Source organism: Heloderma suspectum, chromosome 4 (assembly GCF_057233095.1).
Source record: "Heloderma suspectum isolate Gila_16-S chromosome 4, 16-S_ref, whole genome shotgun sequence".
Taxonomy (NCBI): domain Eukaryota; kingdom Metazoa; phylum Chordata; class Lepidosauria; order Squamata; family Helodermatidae; genus Heloderma; species Heloderma suspectum.
The window spans coordinates 127,355,835-127,377,568 of NC_139461.1; the positions used below are offsets into that span (position 1 = coordinate 127,355,835).

Genomic DNA, 21,734 nt, shown 5'->3' on the forward strand with positions numbered 1-21,734 from the left:
GGAGCGCCTCCAGCAGCACCAGACAGGCCGCTTAACAAGATCAGCCTCGGATGGCCTTCTCTCTGTCCCATCAGCCAGGACAGCTAGACTGGTAGAGACGAGGAAGAGGGCCTTTTCTATGGTGGCCCTCACTCTGTGGAACTCCCTCCCTAGAGAACTCCACCATGCCCCCTCTTTAATGAGCTTCCGTCGTGCATTAAAAACGTGGTTGTTCAGGCAGGCATTTGGGGTGGGTTAGGGTATTTTAGAAAACGTTTTTAGTGTAGAATTGTATTGTTTTAAACTGTTTTATTATATGCTGTACATCGCCCAGAGTGGCTGGGTGGCCATCCAGATGGGCGATTAATAAATTTAATAAAATAAATAAATAAATAAATCTCAAGTAAAGGCTGTATTCTTATGTAAGTATACACAGGACTGCAGCCTCAGGGTGTTCTTTCTGAAAAAAATGCACCTTGATGATATCAGGAAAGCTGCAACTAGATCTGATCATATGAGTGTGAAAACCACTGAAAACCAACATCGTTATGATGTTCCCCCCTCCCACATAGTGACTACCTACCCATATTGACATGTTTTGTCATTATGCATTCCCTCGCTCCTGTTGGCTCCTGCTAGCAGAAAAATGCACAGTATTGTGCATAAAATGTGTTATTTTTACTGCTATTTAGATGATGATGATGATTTTGTATTTCTCTGTTGTTAGGCCTTGGTATGATTGTTTAACATTAATGGATTGTTTAATCTTACTGGGCAGCATCCATTACTGCCTCTCTGCTAGTTCTGTTGAACCTGCAGCACCTACCACACTTCTTAAACCAACCACATTAAAGCAAGACATGTTTCTGGAAATGCCCTACCCCATGTCTGGCTTGCCTGGTCACGGGGGGCGGGGGGGCGTTGCAGGTGTTAGGTGGAGAGGGAGACACGGGAGACTGCCATTGGCAGTCACTGTATGGTGCCACCAGCTTAGGGGAGGGTCCTGAGATGCGATTTAGCTCTCTGGGCCCCTCTCTCCTGCCTCTTTGAAGTGCAGCTCCCTCCCCCTTTCCCTGTACACAGTGTGGGTTTGCTGGTCCTCCTTTTGAGAGCCGAGCAGGAAAGTTTGGCTCCTAGTCTGATTGGCTGGGGACTGTGAGTCTTTTTGCCTACTTCACGCTGTGAATTGGGATGTATTGTTTATGGTTAGGTTAATTTGGTCAAATTCTGTTCCAGGTTGGCTGTTAGGGACAGGCACTGCTGTGGAGAACAGGGATGGTGAGTAGGGATGTACGGACTGCATAAAATCTGCTCTGTTGGTGTTCCGCAGATTGTCAGGGGCCTTTCGTTCCATCATCCACCCACAGACAGATGCGAATATATATATTTTGTCATGCAGAAAAAAATGGAAATAACTATGTCAATATTTACGTAAGTATTTATGAAAGTGTTTACATAATTTACCTCAGTACGTAACGTTTAGTGTATTGTCCCCCATTCCATTCAAGGTGCAAGCCACAGCATCCCAGTTACCTATGAGGGGGAGGATATCTGCCAGACTCCACCCCATTCCCGGGCTTCTTACACATCCCTAGCTCAGGGAATGTTATTTATGGATTAGTTAAGAAGTCATATTGGGCATGCTCCATAAACAGTTTAGAGTTCCATGCATATTTGGTTAGCCAAGTGATTGTTGTCAATTGAACTGTTACAAGTGTGGTGGGGCCAATCCTGCCCAAAACAGGATATGGGCTTAAATTGGTTTAACAGTAACTGAAATAGAGTTGCCAAGTAACTGAAATAAAGTTCTGTGACAACAGTATCTAATAGAATTCTCAGTGCCTCACTAAATTACAATTCCCAGAATGGTAGGGAAGCCATGATTTATATATATATATATATATATATATATATATATATATATATATATATTTAAGAGAGCTTGTATGTTTGTAGTATAGGTAGGGATCTCTGGAGGAAAAAAAAAAAATCTCATTGTACCCTAACCAGTGACTACGCCAGGTTGCATCCTCTGCGCACTTGAGAGTACCTTGAATGTTGACCTCATTGTTTAACTTGCATATCTGTGTGGTGGATAATAAATATCCTGAATAGCAATGGGCAAACTCTTCTTGGCTCAATTCAGAATCATCTCCATAATTACGATGAGGTTTCTTGGAAAGCGTTAGTGCACCACACTCACATGTGGCTGTTGTTATCACATTTGCATCCCATCTTTTCTCTAAGGAGGTAACAGTTGCATATAGGGGAATAGGAACCCTGTGAGGTGGATTAGGTCCATGGATAGAGTGAATGATATCACAGTCACTTTTACATTTGTTTGTGGTTAGTCTCTACTCAACAGCTGGCATCAACTGGGCCCTTTGAGGCTTCATTTTGAGCATTCAGCAGAAAGAGTTTTAGAGCATTCTGTAGGGATGCTCAAAAGGTCCAATTGATTTTTTGGGGTGGGTTCCATGCTGCTTACCTGGCCCTATTTTGTTCAAGAGATACTAACTAGTCCTAGATCACCCAGTGAGCTTTATGGCTGTGTGGGGATTTGAATCCAGTTCTCTCTGGTCTAAATCAATACTACTACATACAACATAGTGTCTCCCCGTGCCCTGCCCCCGTCTGAATCATTTCAGAAATTTGTGGCTAAATTTAGTTTTCACCACATTAGGATGCAGTCATATTTGCAAGTTAACATGAGGTGGGGGGTGATATGGTAAGGTTTCAGGTTAAGGTGAGCCTTCTTTGTTATTGCTTTTTAAATAGTGGGCTGAAATTGCCTTTCCTAACAGAATGCTAAACTTTCAGTCCTTGCCGTGTTTACTACTGCTGAAATACTATTGTTCCTAGTCTATTTGGTATCCTTCTTTACTATTAATGGTCCTTCAAAATGGTTCCCATATGATGACACCTTAGCAGATAACATTAGTGATACATGGTGAATAATATCACATTTGCTTTTACGCTTTAGTTTGTGGTTAAACTTCACTCAATAAATGTCACTAGCTACATATATATCTCCCAGTCTGCAGTGTTCATACATTAGAAATGTCTTCGGGTTGATTTTCTCCAATGAATAACTAGGCCCACAAATAACTAATGCAAAACCCGACTGGGTGGGTTGGAGCTAAGCTTCATTAAGATTTTTCTTCCTTTAAATAATGCCGCCTATTTTTGGTAAATAAAATAAATTAAATAAATTAGGGCCGCTGCAAATAGCTTGGGGGAATACTGAAATGTTTTTATTTATTATTATTATTATTTAGTATCCAGCACAGCACTACTAATAGTATTGTACCATTGTATGGAGTTTGAACTATTACTCTTGATGATAAATCATTGCAAACCTAACCAGAACGTTTCTCATGAGGTAGTCGCAATGATATCTAACAGGAATATGTGGGGCATGCCTAAGGAATTTTGTGTCTTACTAAAACTTTGCTTTCCTTGCCTTGAATGTTTAGATGTATCAGTGAATCAGCTTCACATTCACCTCAAAATTTAGCTTCAGATGAAATTCAGTGCAGCTATCATCTCTTATCACAAATGTAATGTGTATACATAGGGAAGTCTCCAGTGTGACACTGCTGCTAACTGAAATTACACTGCACTAGTGTAAACGAACTCTAGCACAACACCAATAGTGCTTGCTGGTGCAATAGGTTTTCCTGGAAAACCTAGAGGTCAATTATGGGAGTGCAGCATGATTTACCTTAGCAGTAGTGTCTCATTGGATGCTGCCCATGGTGTCTCTCTGAACATATGGAGGTTTGCTACATTCTTTTTCATGTATCCCTACTGCCATATATTAGTCCAAGGCAATATACTACTATCTTACATGTGGTTCCAATCTTAGAATGGGTGGTGACATTGATACAGTAGGGAATTCTTATTAGGAATGAATCAGTCTGTTCCAGTCCATTTCAGTTTTGCATGTGTTCATTCATAAGTTCATTAATCATTACATCCTGTTTCTGCATTAAACAAAAAACAAAAAACAGAATCTGCAAAAATGCATTTGAATGTTATTTAACAGTATTTTAACATATTTTCTCACAATACCCATTTCTAAAGGTATTTTCACTCAAAGTATGCTTTTCTAACCACATTCTATCTGAAAATATGCATTTTATATGCATTTTGGACTTATTTTGAGCTGTGAACCACATCACATAATTTGGGAGAGTGCAAAATCCGAAGAGTAATGACATTCCATTCCACATGTTAGTCTGGGAGGTGCAGATCAGCTCAGTTCACTTTGTATGTGGACTCAAGAAAATGCTCAGCCATCCCTAACTATTATCCGGGCAGAAGACTGCACAGGTTTCCACCATACTAACTGTGCAATTAATCCAGCTTTTTTATGAGACTACTATCCTTTATAGTTAATTCATTGCATTCTTGTTTTCCTGCATGCTGGGATGAAAGGCAGTTGGCATAAAATAGTGCCAATCACCAGAGATTATCACTGTCTGAATGATGTTCTTTTGCAGTGTCCAGTGGCTAGAACCATCTTAGGGCATAATCCTATGGCTGCTTGACAGTGGATAGACAGCCACAAGATTTTTCATTTTCTGGGAAACTAGCTCAGAGCCAGCGCTCTGAGGTCAGTTCCCAGAAAACTGTCTCCCCACCACCTGTCTCCCCACCACCATCATAGGTGGCCCAGTTTGCCCCTGGCTCCACACTTGGAAAAGCAGCATGGAGCAGGGGGAAAGCAGCCTTCCTGGGGGTGGGGAGGGGACAGTAGAAGCTTCATTATGATGCTTCCTATGCACCATCTGGCCTCCGTCCCTCCACAGCACCCCACCTAGACAGCCGGAATTGGCTGTCTAGCTGGGGTGGCCAGACCACAGAGGAGAAGATCCTCTCCACAGTCTGCCTGCCCTGCATTGTATAGTTGGTCACCTCTAAATTTGGAGGTCTATCCCCATAGGATTGTGCCCTTACAGCTTCTAGGCAGTTGTTAGGTGTGTTGAGTGTTCCACTCCTTTGCATGAATTCTCACATGCTGGCCTATTTAGTTCCAAAGGAACCCACTCCCTACTGTGCAATGCCCATCAGAATTTCAAGATCCAAAGAAAATATATAGTTGAGACTTTATCTAATAGTGTTTTGTTTTTTAAAAGAAATGGGCAAAGAATAGAGTAGCCACTGAACTTTATCTCAAGCAAAATTCAGGGCAAATTTGGAAATGCCTCAGTCAAAATATATATAGCAATTTTGAGAGAAGTATGAAGAATTTTTTTAAAAGGCTACCTAAATCCTCTTTAGAATGTGATGGGTGGGTTCACTTGCACATCTCTAATTTATTATTTCCTGATTCAAAATCTAAGGCAAATTGGTTGGGGAGGGTGGGGGGTCTGGCACAAAGGAAAGCGGAAGAAGGATGCTAAAAGACAGTTGACAAGTTACACAACAAAATGTTTTTTTGCGTGGGGGAGGGACATGTCTGAAACAGAATATTTTCACTGTGATCAGGGAAAGATGTGCCATGTACATTTCCAGAAACTACTTTTTTTCCCTTCCATGCCTGTTCTGTGATGGGTTTTGTGTGGATATGTATTTCTTTATTTGGACATAAATGCATATAGACTCTTGCGCATAACGTTTAAAACTGTGGATTTTTGTGCACATTTTTCAAATTACATGCATGCATCTACCATTGATGAAAATACACATTTTTGAAATGTACACATTTTTGAGGACTTTTCAAAAGTGTATGTTTTATTGGACACGTTCTTTTTAGTCCATGGAATGTGTGGCGAATACTTAGATGTACGGCTTTTCAGATGCAAAATGTGGCCAGTCCAGGCTGGTTTCCAGGGGTGCAGATTGAGGTTTTTTTTGTTTTTTTTTTTAAGATTTCTTCAATCAGTGTGGATTCCACACAGATCCCTAACAGTTGCAGATTTCTTACTCATAGAAATAATTGAAATTGCTAGCTTTTATTACTCTGCTGTGCTGTTTTCAATAAGCCCTTTTGCATTTGTTTTCACAGACCACCGTTACCAATTTCTTTTTATGACTTCGTGGTGTGAGGAGTTAAAGCTGCCGAGAACTTGGAGGATGTGGAATCGTATTCGCAGGTAGGAAAAAAAAAAAGTTAAATATTGCCTAGGGCCCAGAGACGTATATTAAGTGTTTCCAAAACGTTTTTGCTTACCTGGTGGGATTTAAGATTCCCCTCCTTTCAGCAGCAGGCCTCTCAACCTATACCGCACCAAATATATATTTTTTTAATGTCTTACAGTTTCAAAACTTATTTGTTGTGAATTGTGATGCATGGGGTGGGAAGGGGCTGCTATTTGTTCCACACAAGTCCAAAGCCTTTTCAGACATGGTCCTGGATGCATGTTTCTTTGGAATCCTAGCCATTCTCTTTTAAATAATAACAATTATATATTGAAAATGTATTTCCCCCAATATTCTCTAAAAAATGGGGAGGAATGTCAGAAAAGAAAAGAAACATTGGCTTGGTTCAGACATTGGGATAGCATCCTTCATATAACCAGAGCTGGGATTTAGTCTTTGGATCAGGCAGTCCTCACCCAGTGCAAATGTCACCTTGCATGAGCCAACAATGCCCATGCTATTTGTCGAATATGAATGATCCTTCCCATTCCCTATGGGAGTCAGAAGAAGGTCATAGAGATCAAGTTAATGGCATGTATATTTAGGAATGGACATATATGCCAGTTTCACTTTCTCCCATCTTTGTTAAAAACAAAACAAAAAACGCTCACGTGCTTTCCATCCTGTTCATGAAGAAATGTGCACATTTTGGCAAACCAAGCAGACAAAATCACACTCATCCCTAGATGCCATTTGCATGGTGTTAGAGATGAACGCTCCAGTGGTGATCATTGCATGAAGGATGTTACTGTGTGCCTAAAGGTTTGAACTAGGACAGTGTGCTTGGAGTAAAAGAAAACACCAAACCCACCAAACTGGATCTATAAGAGTGATTGATGTCTATGTGAAACAGGCTTACAGATGTTTTGGCCCCTTGCTATATTTTTCCAGACTGTTACATTGGTGGGACAGCTTGGAGGAAATGAGTTTCCATTTACAAGAAGTTACTGAAGGGTCAGAAATTCATTTATAAACATATGAAGCTGACATCTGTTGGGCCAGACCTTTGGGTTATTTAGGCCAGCCCAGCACTATCTACTCGGACTGGCAATGGATGGCTCTCTGAAGTCCCAGGCAGTGATCTTCCGACTTCCGTAGCCCTGCTGCTACACAAGGTCCTTTTAACTGGAAACCCCAGGGATTGATTCCGGGAACTTGTACGCACAAAGCATGCTCTTTGTCTCTGAGCTATGGCTTTCTCCTGGGAGCTCTCTCATGGTACATTTGCTGTCATAATTACAGTTACTGCTTTTGTCAAACGGGATGCATGTCCCCTTTCAAAGGCATACCTCAGAGTTTCCAAAGGAGCAAAAGACAGTCATATGCTCCCCAATGTTTATTAACAATGTGCTGTTTTTCTACTTGAATTGTCACTAACAGAATCCAACTGTAAGATGACTTGTGCTGTGTGTGGGTTGATGCTGGGGTGCAGAAACTGTTGACCATGTTCCATCTGCTCATTCTTTAGAGTCTGCAGAAGAAGGAAGGGTGCTTTAGGATAGCCATGTTTGTCATTTCTGCAGTGACAATGATCTTGCACTATGAGATTAAAGAGAAACAAATGTGGCGTCTGAAGCATAAGCTGAGGGATCCCACTCAAAAACATAGCTATTGGATCTGTTGAAAGAGTTGTAGGGGAAGGCAGGGTGAACAATCAACATTGCAATCCTGCAAGAGGCCTCTATGTTCTGAGCACTGCAGGTTTGCGCCTGAAAGAGGCATCCCTTTGTCAGGTTCTCTTTAGCTGTTCGCTTATTATATTCATATCCCACCTTTTTTCTTCTTGCAAGGAACCCATGTTCCTCCTCCTCTCTGTTTTTCCCCTCACAACAACCCTGTAGCTAGATTAGTCTAAGAGTCAGTCACTGGACCAAAGTCACCTGGTGAGTTTCATAGCCAAGTGAGAACTATTACCTAGATCTCCTGAGCCCCAGCTCAACACTTTCACCACAATACCACACTGGCTCTTTACCCCCGAACAGGAACACTTAACTTTTTATCATGTTGTCATCATGTTGCAGCTTTTCCCACCCATACTTTACAACATTCAGGGCCACTGCAGAGGCAATAATGTGGTAATGACACAATGCAGGGTAGGTGTTCCGGCACATTACAGGGAACAGAGGGAGAACATGACTCAGGGATGCCACTTTTGGCAGCATTCCCATGTCACCTCTAATTTGCACTTGTGCCTTCACATGCAAAAGGGCCCCTCTTCCCATTGATTCCCCACTTGATTAGGAACCATGCACACAGACCAGGTGTAACTGAGCATCTGAATACACATCCACATTAAGATGCACACCCAGATGCAACATAATCCCCTTTTGCAATGCACAGTTTCAATCTTTCACTGCAGATTATAATGTTAACTCCCCCTCGTTCATTGTTTTGAGCTACTAGTTATAATTCCTGGCAATTTTTCTAGTGTCTTCTAGAATTAGTCAGTAAAAAAAAAATAAAATCAGTTATGTGTTTTACATCACATGGACACAGAATAGAGTGCATAGTAATTAGGGCTGTGCACCACTTTGGCCCGAGTCCTGGGTCAAAGCGGGCTGCTTCATGTCACTTTCAGGCCCATCCGAGGTGAAGCGGAGGGGGCATGAAGTGACTCGAAGTGGGTTGGGGGCTCTCCAAACCACTTGGTGTGCTTTGGAGCTTCAGCACCCCCAGCCTAGCTGCGCCAGGTTCTTACCTTACCACATCTGCCGCTGCCTCGGTCGCTGCCGCCACTGCCGCCACCATCCTCGCTGCTGCCACCATCCTCGCCGCCTCCTCCTCTGCCATCCTCACCACTTTCTCCACTGCCATTCTCGCCGCCACCAACTCCTGAGGCCTGGACGCAGGGAGCTGCCATTTTTAAAATGGCAACCTCTTGGAAGTTCCTGTAAGTTGCCCCTTTTAAAATGGCGACTCCCCGTAATAAGGGTCGGCGTGCATGTCCAGGCCTCAGGAGTTGGTGGCAGCAAGGATGGTGGCGGCGGTGGAGGTGGTGGCGGCGAGGACAGTGGTGGCAGTGGTGGCAAAGACGGTGATGGTGGCGGTGGTGGCGTCGGAGGTGGCGGTAAGGGAAGGGGTTTGTGCAGGGGTGTCAGGGGGGACCTGAAACAGGGTTTGCCATCCAAATCCTGCTTCAGGTTCAGGGCTGAGGCAGGTTGTGCCCCCCCAAATCTGCGCGAGCTGAATCAGGTCCACCTCCAAAGCCATGAGGTGGCTTCCGAGTCAGATCGGGGGTTCCTGTCAGGAGCACCCTAGCTGCCTCTTACAGTCCCCTCCAATAGCCGACTCAAGACACAGCCGAAGAGGATTCTTTCCAAGGCTTTATTCCTTTACAACTTAATGACTCTTTCAGGTGCTAATCACCAGCAACTAAGCAAGGAACTGCATTGGGGTAGTTAGCAGAGTAGCCTAAGCTCCAGGTAAGGCAGTTGGTCCCCATTTGAGGGAGAAGAGAGGGAAGACTCTGAACTTATGGGCTATGGAGAGGTCCTCCCTCTTACCCTTGGGTCCTCGGGTCGCGACCGTTGTTTTAGCGCCAAGTGGGCAGAGCGCCTCCTCTCGGCACCCTCCATCTGGCACCGCTCCCTGCATCTGCTCCAAGCATCCAGCAAATCCCCTCCCCCGCTCTTTTGCTGCCAGGGTCAATATCTATCCCAGGAATGCTGGCAGGAGGAATCTCTGCCAGCTGCTGTGCTTGTGAGAGATGAGCGAGCTCCTCTCCCACGGATTGCTGTTCTTCCTCAGAATCAGAACTGCTCTGGGGCTCTATGGGCTCAGTTTCCACCCTGACACTAGGAGTGTTTCCAGATGGAGGGCTCCTAGCACACTCAATATAGTACATCCCTAGTCCAGAGGGGCGGCGATGCTGCCACACCACTCCTCAGGCTGTGTACGTTTTCACCCATTGTAGTGCCAGCTAGCAGCTGTCAGGAGTGCCCTAGCTGCCTCCTACAGTCCCCTCCAATAGCCAACACAGGACACAGATGATGAGGATTCTTTCCAAGGCTTTATTCCTTTATTTCTTTATGACTCTTACAGATACTAATCCCTAGCGCCAAAGCAAGGAACAGCACTGGGGAAAGATAGCAGAGTAGCCTAAGCTCCAGGTAAGGCAGTTGGTCCCCATTTGAAGGAGAATCACGAGAAGACCCTGAACTTATGGACTAGGGAGAGATCCTCCCTCTTTCCCTTGGGTCCTCGGGACGCGACCGTTGCTTGCGCGCCAGATGAGCGCTATGCCTCCTTTTGGCACCCTCCATCTGTTGTCGCTCCCTGCGTCTGCACCGAGCATCCAGCCAGCTCCCCTCCAGCACTCTCTCACTGCCAGGGTCACTATCTCTCCCAGGAATGCTGGCAGGAGGAATCTCTGCCAGCTGCTGTGCCTGTGAGTGATGAGCGAGCTCCTCTCCCATTGGTTGTTGCTCTTCCTCAGAATCAGAACTGCTCGGGGGCTCTATCGGCTCAGTTTCCACCCTGACAGTTCCCTGAACAGCCCTAGTAGTAGTGCATGATTGTGAGGGGTGTCTTTCCCTGCAATTGCATAGGCTGCCTTTACATTAAAGAAAAAATCGGCAGTCCTACCATTGTGAAACCTTTCCACTAGGGATGTCAGAGAATTCTGCAACGGATCTCAGTGAGGCCGAATGCCAGTGCATTCAGCCCTCCAAAATCCTTCATGGAACAAAGATCCCGCCCCCCCACCCCACGAAAGGCACGCGAAACAGAGCACTTACCTGCTCCCATCCACGCTGCTTTGCGAATGGCGGCCGTCCTGGCTGCCATTCACTTCCTCCTCTTCCTAGCCGTGATAGGCTATGTCCCTGCAGAGGCCATGTTAGGCTACGTAAGTATTTATGTAGCCTATCACGGCGGGGGGGGGGGAGGGAAACCCAGCATACACAAATGGCGGTGGCTACCGCCATTTGTGTACCCTGGGGTTTTTCTCCCTGCCGTGATAGGCTATGTAAATATTTACTTAGCCTATCATGGCTCAATACAGGGACGCAAATGGTGGCGGCTACGACAGCCACCATTTGCATCCCTGCAGGGCTGCCCAGTGGCCGGATGTCTGGCTGTGGGTGGCCGGAGCCAGCCAGGCAGGATTCCGGGGGGAGGGACGGAGTGCCTCCCCCCACCGCGGATGGCCCTGCGCGGAGCCAGGTAAGGGATTCGTACATCCCTACTTTCCACGTATACAGCAGGCTCCCAGACAATGACCATGTGATTGCTGAGCGGGGAAGTTTTTTAATTTCAAGGTTCCATAGAACTCAATGAAACAGCACCATCTAGTGGCTGTTTTAATAGTGCAACAATCCAATGTATTTTAATACTTCATTATTTCCGGATCTCTTTAACATGGAATAACCAGGACATACCTCTCTGGATGTGCCCTGGAAGTTGACGACATCATGAAAAGGACCCGCAAACTTCTTTGAGTGAGCAATCTCAATAGCAGGATAAAACCTCCATGTGAAGAAGCCCATAGTTTTGCTTTGTTGCATTGATAGGCATCTGGTGCATTTTAATATTGTTTTGCCCTGTTTTAACCAAGGTTTTTTTCTTCCCCGTTTGTACATGTTGTTGTTTTAATATATTATTGTATTCCTGTTTTAAATTATAAATTACTTTGAGGGCCCCAGTGGAGAAACAAGATTTATAAATACTTTTAAGGTAAAATCCTATGTGTGTTTGAACAGAAAAAAAGTCCTACAATTCTGGCTGGGGAATACTGGGAGTTGTAGGACCTTTTTCTGTCTAAACATTGCATCATTAATAAATTATAATTTCACAGTACTCATTCAACTTCTAATTGCTACCCCTTCTTCAGAGCAGTTTAACTGCCACCCCATCTAAGCTACTGATGAGGTCCATAACTGCTTAGCTGGGTCCATTCCCTGGGCCCCAGTCACACACCTTAAGCCTATCTTAAATGGGGCTGTGCCATCTAGCCTGGAAAAAAAATATGTATACTCCTCAAAATATTGAGCACAGGGTTTTATTATTGTAGGGGATGTGTGGCTTCGTTAATGTGTTGAGGGGAGGGGACTTTAAAAAACAAAAACAAACGAACAGTGCAACAGTTCCTTGAGTTCCAAGCTCAATTATCAGACACTTTGGAAGGCTGGATAGCAATATATGCATCTTATACCCAGTGCCTGCACAGTCCCTCCTTCCTGGTAATGGCCAGTTTACTCTGGTAATGTGCCAACTGTGTTTGTGTGTGTGTGTGTGGGGTGGGGGTAACAGATCTATGGTGATTCCTCGATGTCAGCCTTGCCCAACCAGGTGCCCTCCAGATGTTTTGGATTTCAACTCCCATCAGCCCCAGCCGGCATGACCAATGGTCAGGCTTCTGGGATCTGTAGTTCAAAACATCTGTAGGGCCCCAGATTGGGGAAGGCTGCTTAATGTATTTGTGCTGCACCCACGCTAGGCTGCAGGCCATGATGATGATGAAGAATTGGATTAATTGCATTTGAAAGTCAAACTACTATGCACTTTTTGACTTTGCTTTTACGCTGTGTTTTGGGGTAACAACAGAACCTAATTGTGACAGACAGATTACTAATCTAGGATAAGACAATATGATTAATATCTGATACTACTTGTACATCAGGCAAATCTTGCTTAACTTTTAATTACCCCGTCAGAAAGTAAGAGAGCTGGGTGTGTTCCAAAACAATAGAAGCTCATGTTTTCAGTGTGTTTGTTCTTCTTCTTGGGCTTGTACAGCTGCTGTCACAGTCATCTTGCTTTCAAGTAGGCATGACAAGTGATCATCCAGGGCATCATAATGCCACCCACTCTGACAGATATCACTCCTAGGGATGGCAGAGAATTCCACCACGGATCTCCGTGAGGACGAATGCCAGTGCATTCGGCCCCCTGAACTCCATGGTGGAACAGCCTGCCCCCCCTGTGGATCCCCCCGGGACAAGACGTACCTGGGGCAGATCTCCCGGGTGGCGGTGGCTCCGGTGGCGGCTTCAGCGGCGGCAGCGGTGGCTGGTCTTCCGACCGGCCGCCGCCGCTGCCATTTGCATTCTTGTCGTTTTTTTTTTTTTTTTTTACAAGACATGATAGGCTACGTAAAGATTTGAATAGCCTATCATGGCTGAGTAAAAAAAAAAAACAAAAACACGTACGCAAATGGCAGCGGCTACAGCCGCTGCTATTTGCGTTCCTTATTTTTGGCCGTCTTAGTCTGCGTAAATATTTACATAGACTATGATGGCGAAAATAAAAAGGGAACGCAAATAGCGTAGCAGGTGCTACTTGCATCCCTTTTTGATTCACCGTTTTAGCCTACGTCAATATTTACGTAGTGAATCAACAGCGAATCAAACAGCGAATCAAAACAGTGAATCAAAAAGGGACGCAAATAGCGCCCGCTACGCTATTTGCGTTCCCCTTTATTTTCGCCATCATAGTCGACATAAATATTTACGTAGATTAAGAAGGCCAAAATTAAGGAATGCAAATGGTGGCGGCCATAGCTGCTGCCATTTGCATACATGTTTCCCCACCCCCCAGAGCCCTCCGTGGCTGGAAATCCGGCTGCGGATGGCTCTGGCCTGGGCTGGGCCTGGCCAGCTGCTCCACGGACCTGCTGCGGAGCACAGCCAGCCGTGGAGGATTCCAGGGGGGAGGAACGGATCACCTCCCCCCACGTTGAGGATTCCAGGGGGAGGGACGGAACGCCTCCCCCCCACCATCAACATAATCTGCGGAAAGGTAAGTGACTTTTGTACATCCCTAATTCACTCCCCCACCCTAAACAACAACAGTAACAACAATAACCACCTTAATAGCCAAGCAGAGTCCCTTTGTTACATTCAGGGGCATGCTGCAGGAAGCATGAAGAAGCTCCATTGTTGTAGGACAACAATCCACAATTTATTTTACAGATGTCTCTGTAATTTAAGTGGCAGGCAGAACTACACAGTTGTAGATACTCTTGGATGCGGTGGGAAGCATACCTAGGGATGTCAGAGAATTCCGCCATGAATCTCGGGGAGGCTGAATGCCAGCACATTCGGCCCCCCAAAATTGGTGGCGGAACAGTCTGCCCCCCCACCCCCCCGGGATGGGACTTACCTTGGGCGGATCTTCCTGGTGGCGGCGGCTCTGGCGGCGGTTCAGCGGCTGTTCGGCGGCGGTTCGGCGGTTCGGCAGCAGCAGCTGCGGCGGCCAGTGTTCCAACCGGCTGCCACTGCCGCCATTTCCAGTTAAAAAAAAATTTTATAGGCTACGTAAAGATTTACATAGCCTATCACGGCTAGATTTTTTAAAAACACCGTGATAGGCTACGTAAATGTTTACGTAGCCTATCACGGCTGATTTAAAAGAAAAAAAAATGTGCATACACAAATGGCAGCGCCCATGGGCACCGCCATTTGCGTTCCTTATTTTGGCATGTCTTAGTCTATGTAAACATTTACGTAGACTAAGATGGCGAAAATAAGGGGAACACAAATAGCGTAGCGTCTATGCTATTTGTGTTCCCCTTATTTTTGCCATCTTAGTCTACGTAAATGTTTATGTAGACTAAGATGCGCCAAAATAAGGAACGCAAATGGCGGCGCCCATGGTGCCACCATTTGCGTAGGTTTTTTTTTTCTTTTAAATCAGCCGTGATAGGCTACGTAAACATTTACGTAGCCTATCATGGCTGACTGCAGGGACACAAACGGCGGCAGCTATGGCCGCCGCCATTTGCATCCCTGCTAGCCAGCGGCCAGATGTCCGGCCGCTGGCAGAGCCGGCCGGTGGCTCCGCAGAATCCCTGTGGAGCAGAGCCGGCCGGCCAGAATTTCGGGGGGGAGGGAGGGACTGCCTTCCCTCCCGGCCAGAATTTCGGGGGGAGGGACGGAGCGCCTCCCCACCACCGTGAATCACCCTGTCAAAAAAGTAAGTGACTTTCCTACATTCCTAACATACCCAGAGCCTCATAAATCATGGGGAGGATAAAAACAATGAACATTTACCTTCTTAACCCTGTAAAGCAAATGTTTCTCTCAATTGGCAGTGATGCATTACTGGCAGGGAAAGGGAAGAAAGAATATTGGAAATGAATTTGTTTAACACTCAGCAAAGACATTTTAAGGCTCAAACTAGATGTGATGTTAATTGTGCATCCAACACTGAAAATGGCAGCAATGTTCTCTACCTCTCCATTGCCTTCTGTAACATTTGTAGGACTTATCCATGCCACAGCATCAAGGTACTCCATGATTCTCTCTTATGGTGATCCTAAATCAATCAAGGTCTGTGTAAATTAAAAACCTCTGCCTATATGAGTCTACAATGTGTTGATCACTCCATGCAAGCACCATGTCTCTTAAGGTGCTAAACATCAATTGTGTATGATATTGATAACCACTCTTAAAGGAAGCAGGTAAGTGAAAGTCTGATTGGCAGAGGAACAAACATGGAGGAGGGGGAAACCACACACACCCTGTTGTGTGTAAAGGTGATCTAAGAAGTAACTGTTTTGTTGTTGTTGTTGTTGTTGTTGTTTTGACTTGGAGACTGGTAGTACTACAGAGAAGAGATTTCTAGCTATTATATTGTTTTGTCCACCCACCATTTTTGTTATTAGCTTTTTGCACTGACATGCAGATGACAATTTTACCACCCATTCTACTCCTCATTGGCAGCTGATGTGTGGCAAAATTCTCACTACCCTGGCAGGGTAATACAAACGTCTGAGCTACCTCGGGATGAGAGAGGTCACCATGGTATAGTTTGGTCACCAGTGGTTGTGAGTTGTGACTAGCGCTGTACAAGAATTTCATGTCTGTTTGCAAATTATGTGAACAAGCCCCATTCACAATCCCGAATGTGAGTATAGCCGATTCCCCCCGCTCCTGAGATGTTCTCAAATCCCCAAATTTGTGATTGTGTTGGAAAAAATGTTGGTGTGTGTGTGTGTGCATGCATGTGTGTGCAAATGTGCATGTTGACATGCACATTTAATCTTTTTTAAATGCATTTTCATACTTTAGTAAAGGATGTGTGTGCTCTTCTGAAAAAAAAAATATGCACAGGAAGGAACCCTTTTCCCCATTTGAAATGCACACTTTTCCTGTTCAGACATGCCAAAAAACAACAACAACACAGGTTGGAAATGAAACTGGGAGTGAGCTGAAACAAGCTTCAAAGTGTTGTTGTTTTTTGGAGAATTTCAGCAACCTGAAAAATCTCTGGTTCTCTGATCCCTAGTTATGACTGAACTTGAAAACATGACTTTACAGTCCCTATATAGTTAAAGATGAGGTGGTTGAGTGTTACTCCTTTATTTTTATTTACACACACACATACACACACACACACACTTTGCCACTGCTTTGCCACCTCAGCTATCTGGTGGCATTCCGTTGTCATTTGGGCAAAAATATAATGAACTATGCTTAAGTGGGCATCTCTCTTCCATTCTCTTTAGATTCCTCCATTTCCAAGGAGACAGGTCTGAAACCTGCCCTTCCTCAGCCGAGACTCCAACCTGGTTGTTTTCCTCAGAGAGTCTCCCAGACCGCTGCACTAAAGGCCCATTTTCCAAGGTCAACTCTTGCAGTTGGCAGGGAATATCAGACATCTCCACCCTGCTCCCCTCTAGGCTCCTACCCTCATTACATTCCAAAGCTTGGTCAGGCTTTAAATCAGCCTCCTCCAAATCTGAACTTGGCAACAGGGCCTGGGACAGGGAAAGGCATGACACTAGGTATGGTCACCCCTCCTGGTCTTACTGTTGTCCCCTTCATCCATGTAAATAGCATGGAACCATGGCACTCTGAATGGTACACGTATACTGTAGAGATCAAGTGGGCATCTGATCCACAAACTACAATTTATGAGGCCTGACAGACAGTTTATGGTCCAGACCATCAACACATCCTCTTCAAGTATAGCAAACTCAGTAAAGCAGATGGAGATATTATCCTTCTGGCATAGTAAATGATTATAACTATCTTGTACTTTCATTTTATAATACATTTGTCTCTGGCCATACAGATACTCAGACATGCCTCCTTATGGAGTTATTATTAGTTACTTATAAATGCTTAAGCTTTGTATGCTAACTTTGCAGACATGTTGCCCAAGGTGATTTACAGTAATATCAACAAGCAAAATAGACTACAAACAATAAAACCATAATACATCAACAGTCAGTATAATCAACATTTATATAGCGCTTCAGTGTATCTGAAGAAGGGATGGGAGAATCCATCTGGCTCCAGCTTATTGAGGTTCTCCATGTTCCACTTTGAAGTTCAGTTCACCTGGTTTCCTTTCCCAAATACTCGCTTTTTCGTGGTTGTTGTTTGGGCAGGAAACGTAATTACCCTTTTTCAAGCATGCACCCAAATGTGTACTTTCCCCCATTGGCTAAAGCATGAAAATATGACCCTCCCCCCAAAAAATGCATTCTAGGGATAGGGTTCAGCACCCTGGATAGATCCTTTAGAATTCTGCCTGGTTCTGACTGAAACTCAGAAGGGATTCACAGCCCCACCAAAATCAGAGCCACCAGCCTCCACTGTGCTCCACATATGTTATCTGATATGGAAACTTTGGATCATGCATGACTGTATATGGTCCAAAATCCGGGAATGCATCTCTGACAAAGTACACGGTTTCACTTGAGTCCTTAAAAAATATGGTTGTTTGTGCAGGTGGTTCAGCTATAAATAATCAGGCTTTCGTGTGACTTGACGGAACTTGAGTTGGAACTGATCACACATTTGCTGTGCATAGCGAGGTTAAATCTGGCAGCTAATTGGCAAAGTAATTGGCAAGGTTTATGCTTGTGTTACTAATATCTAGAAAGAAGAGGAAATTCACAAAATTATATTCAGCCTGGGAAGATCATCAATTAATGGACAAAATGTACTGAGGACTGGGTGTTGTTTGTTCAGTACTGTAGTGCTAGGTACAATAATCATATTCATTTGTTTGATTTGGTTTACTGTAAGCTTTGCACAGGCACTTCCTTTTAAATAATAAAATAGCCCTATATAATTGGGGACCAGAGGTATAGAACTCATTTAGGTCAGCCATAAACTGCCAGTAAACTCAGAACTGTAGACAAAGCTAGAAACTAAAACTGAAGCTTAAACAAACTATTGCTGTCCAGATGCTTATAGTGGTTTCTCAGGATCATTCCACACACACACACGCACACACACTTTGTTCAGAAAGTGGTTTGCCTCTGTGGCTGTCAGAGTTGGTGTCAAGGAAACTTTTTTTAAAAAAGGAGCACCATCTGTGTGCATAGCCCCTCATCCCGCGTCCCCACACCTGTGTTCCTAATTAGCTCTGTTTATATCACAGCCATTTTGGGTACTGCTGCTTCTATTCTTATCTGCACTCATTTTGTACTAGACCAAGTGCTAATCTGAACTATTTTGCAGATCCGGAATGTGCTAATTAACCCAGGTTTTAGGCATGCAAAAGTGCCACTGCAGTGTGCTCTGTTCTGAAGAAGCCCCCTGCACTTTGGGCTGGTTTTCCTCTAGTATTGAGCAAAAGAGCAGGCAGCTGCAGAGTGCAACTCTGGGGAGAAAAGCAGGAGCATTAAGCCTGACTGTATGCCACCGCTAGGGCCATGGGTCATTCTCCTGCTGACTAGATGTGCCATCAGTTCTTGTTGTTTTGTCACAGGTTGGCCACCTGTTATCTAATGCAGGGGTATCAGACTTCTTTTATCCAGAGGGCCAAATTCAATTTAGGGATGTATGAGAATTTTGTTTCAGTTTGTTTTTGATCAGGATTTAGCCAGTTCGTATCACCTAGGCCAAACATGGACACCAACATGATCTGCAATTATTAGGATTCAGACATGGGTTGAAATGGGCAGCCTCCAGATCAGTCTGAGCTCAAATGGGGTCTTGACCGAATCCTGGGGCTGGTGCACACCCTTATTTGGAACCATACCTTTTGGTCAGCATGATGTAGGGATGGCGGAGAATTTCTCCACAAATCTTCAGGAGGCTGAGTGCCGACGCATTTGGCCCCCCGAAATTGGTGGGGAAATTCCGCGCCGGCCCCCCGCCCCCCCAGGGATGGGACTTACCTTCGGTGAATGTCCCTCTCGGCGGCGGGTTCAGCGGCGGTTTGGCAGCGGTTCGGCGGGGGCGGGGGTGGCGGCCGGTCTCCCGACCGGCTGCTGCTGCCACCATTAAAAAAAAAAAAGTACAGTAAAAAAAACACACACACATGTGATAGGCTACGTGACGATTTAAGTAGCCTATCACGGCTAGATTTCCAAAGTCAGTTGTGATAGGCTACGTAAATTGTCACGTAGCCTATCACGGGTGACTTTGATAGGGATGGCGGAGAATTTCTCCACAAATCTTCGGGAGGCCGAGCACCAAGGCATTCGGCCCCCCGAAAGTGTTGGGGAAATTCTACACCGGCCCCCTGCCCCACCCCGGGATGGGACTTACCTTCAGCGAATGTCCCTCCTGGCGGCGATCCCAGAGGCGGTTCAGCGGCGGTTCGTCGGGGGCTGGGGTGGTGGCTGGTCTCCTGACCGGCTGCCGCCGCCGCCATGACAAAATAAAAAAGTAAAACACACACACACACACACACACCCATGATAGGCTACGTAGAGATTTACATAGCCTATCACGGCTAGATTTCCATAGTCAGCCGTAATAGGCTACGAAATCATCACGTAGCCTATCACAGGTGTGTGTGTTTGTTTTTTACTGTACTTTTTTTTTCGCGGCTGGGGAGACGGGGTGCTCCACCCCGGCCTGAATTTCGCTGGCGAGGGATGGGTCGCCTCCCCCCTGGCCTGAATTTCGGCCGGGCGAGGCAGGACGCCTCCCCCCCTCGCCTGAACTTCGGGGGGAGAACCGAAGCACCTCCCCCCCACCGCAAAGCAAGCTGCAGGACAAGGTAAGTCCCTTTCGTCCATCCCTAGCATGATGTAGTCACTTCAGTTTCTGAGACAGAACTCTTACAGATTCTAATATTGGAAATTCAGACAAGAGAACAAAGTCATATTATACTGCATAAGTCAACACTCAAGTCAGGCAAATATGAGTTTATGCAAATCGCCATATGTCTTGTGAAACAGGCACTAGCTAATAATATTTCACTGTCTTCTACTTTTGTGCCACATAAAAGTCAACAAGCCCATCTGATCACTATTTGGTATCATCATTTATGTAAAATGGAATGGAAGCGTCCTAGTGGCTGAAAGTGTTCCTCAAAGGCTATGATCAATACTAACACTAATTGGCACCTTCACTGATTCATCATTGTGTTTTTTTAAAAAAGTGTATATAAGAAAGTGCTTCAATTTGGAGGATTAAGGACAGCAATATCTACATGAATTTTTTCCTCTGACACAATAGGTTGAAAGTATTTCTATCTTTCTCTGCATTAGAAGAAGATTCCCAAAGGCTGGGAAGAATGTAGGGATGTACGAAAGTCACTTACCTTTTCGAAGGGTGACATTCACGGTGGGAGGGAGGCACTGTGTCCCTCTCCCCGAAATTCTCTCCGGCCGGCTCCACTCCACGGCCATTCCGTTGAGCCACCGGCTGGGGCCGCCCACAGCCAGACATCTGGCTGCTGGGCAGCCTGTAGGGATGGAAATGGTGGCGGCCGTAGCCGCCACGATTTGTGTCCCAATATTTTGCCGTGATAGGCTACGTAAATATTTACGTAGCCTATCACGGCAAAAAACAAAATAAAACAGCGAACGCAAATGTAGGGATGTATGAAAGTCACTTACCTTTTCGCAGATTCTGTTCATGGTGGGGGGGAGGTGTCCTGTCCCTCCCCGCAGAATCCTTGATGGCCGGCTGTGCTCTGTGGCGGCTTCGCAGAGCAGCCAGCCAGGCCCAGGCCAGGGCCGTCAGCAGCTGGATTTCTGGCCGCAGAAGGCTCTGGGTAAAAAAAAAAAAAGATGCGTACGCAAATGGCGGTGGCTATGGTCGCCGCCATTTGTGTTCCTTATTTTTTGCTGTCTTAGTCTATGTAAATATTTACGTAGACTAAGACGAAGAAAAGAAAGGGGAACGCAAACAGCGTACTGGGAGCTATTTGCGTTCCCCTTTCTTGTCTTCGTCTTAGTCTACGTAAATATTAACATAGACTAAGACGGCGAAAAATAAGGAACACAAATGGTGGCAGCCGTAGCCGCCACCATTTGCGTACTCTTTTCTTTGGCCATGATAGACTACGTAAATATTTACGTAGCCTATTACGGCAAAAGAGATGGGTGCAAATGGCAGCTACTACGCCATTTGTGCCCCTCTCTTTTGCCGTAATAGCCTACATAAATATTTATGTAGGCTATCACGGCCAAATAAAAAGGGAATGCAAATGGTTGGCTACGTAAATTATTATTACGTAATAGGCTACGTAAATAGTTACGTAGCCTATTACGGCAGCCTGGAAGGACACAAATGGCAGCCACTATGACTGCCACCATTTGCAGCTGCAGCAACCAGCCAAGAAACCAGCTGCTGCCACTGGACCCACCGCCAGAGCCGCCGCCACCTCCACCTCCACCCCAGGTAAGCTTTGTCCTGGGGGGATTCCGTGGGGTGGCGGGGGGGGAGGCCGTTCAGCCCCAGGTTTCGGGC

At 45.4% G+C, this 21,734-nt stretch overlaps 1 long non-coding RNA gene across 1 annotated transcript in view; it reads left to right on the forward strand.

Moving 5' to 3' along the window:
- Window positions 1-21,734, forward strand: part of LOC146347386 (uncharacterized) — a 164,167-nt gene that overhangs the window by 46,966 nt on the left and 95,467 nt on the right. The window contains exon 2 of the long non-coding RNA XR_014789869.1: window positions 5,993-6,080. This is a non-coding gene — a long non-coding RNA (uncharacterized LOC146347386). The remainder of the gene's footprint in view (window positions 1-5,992; window positions 6,081-21,734) is intronic.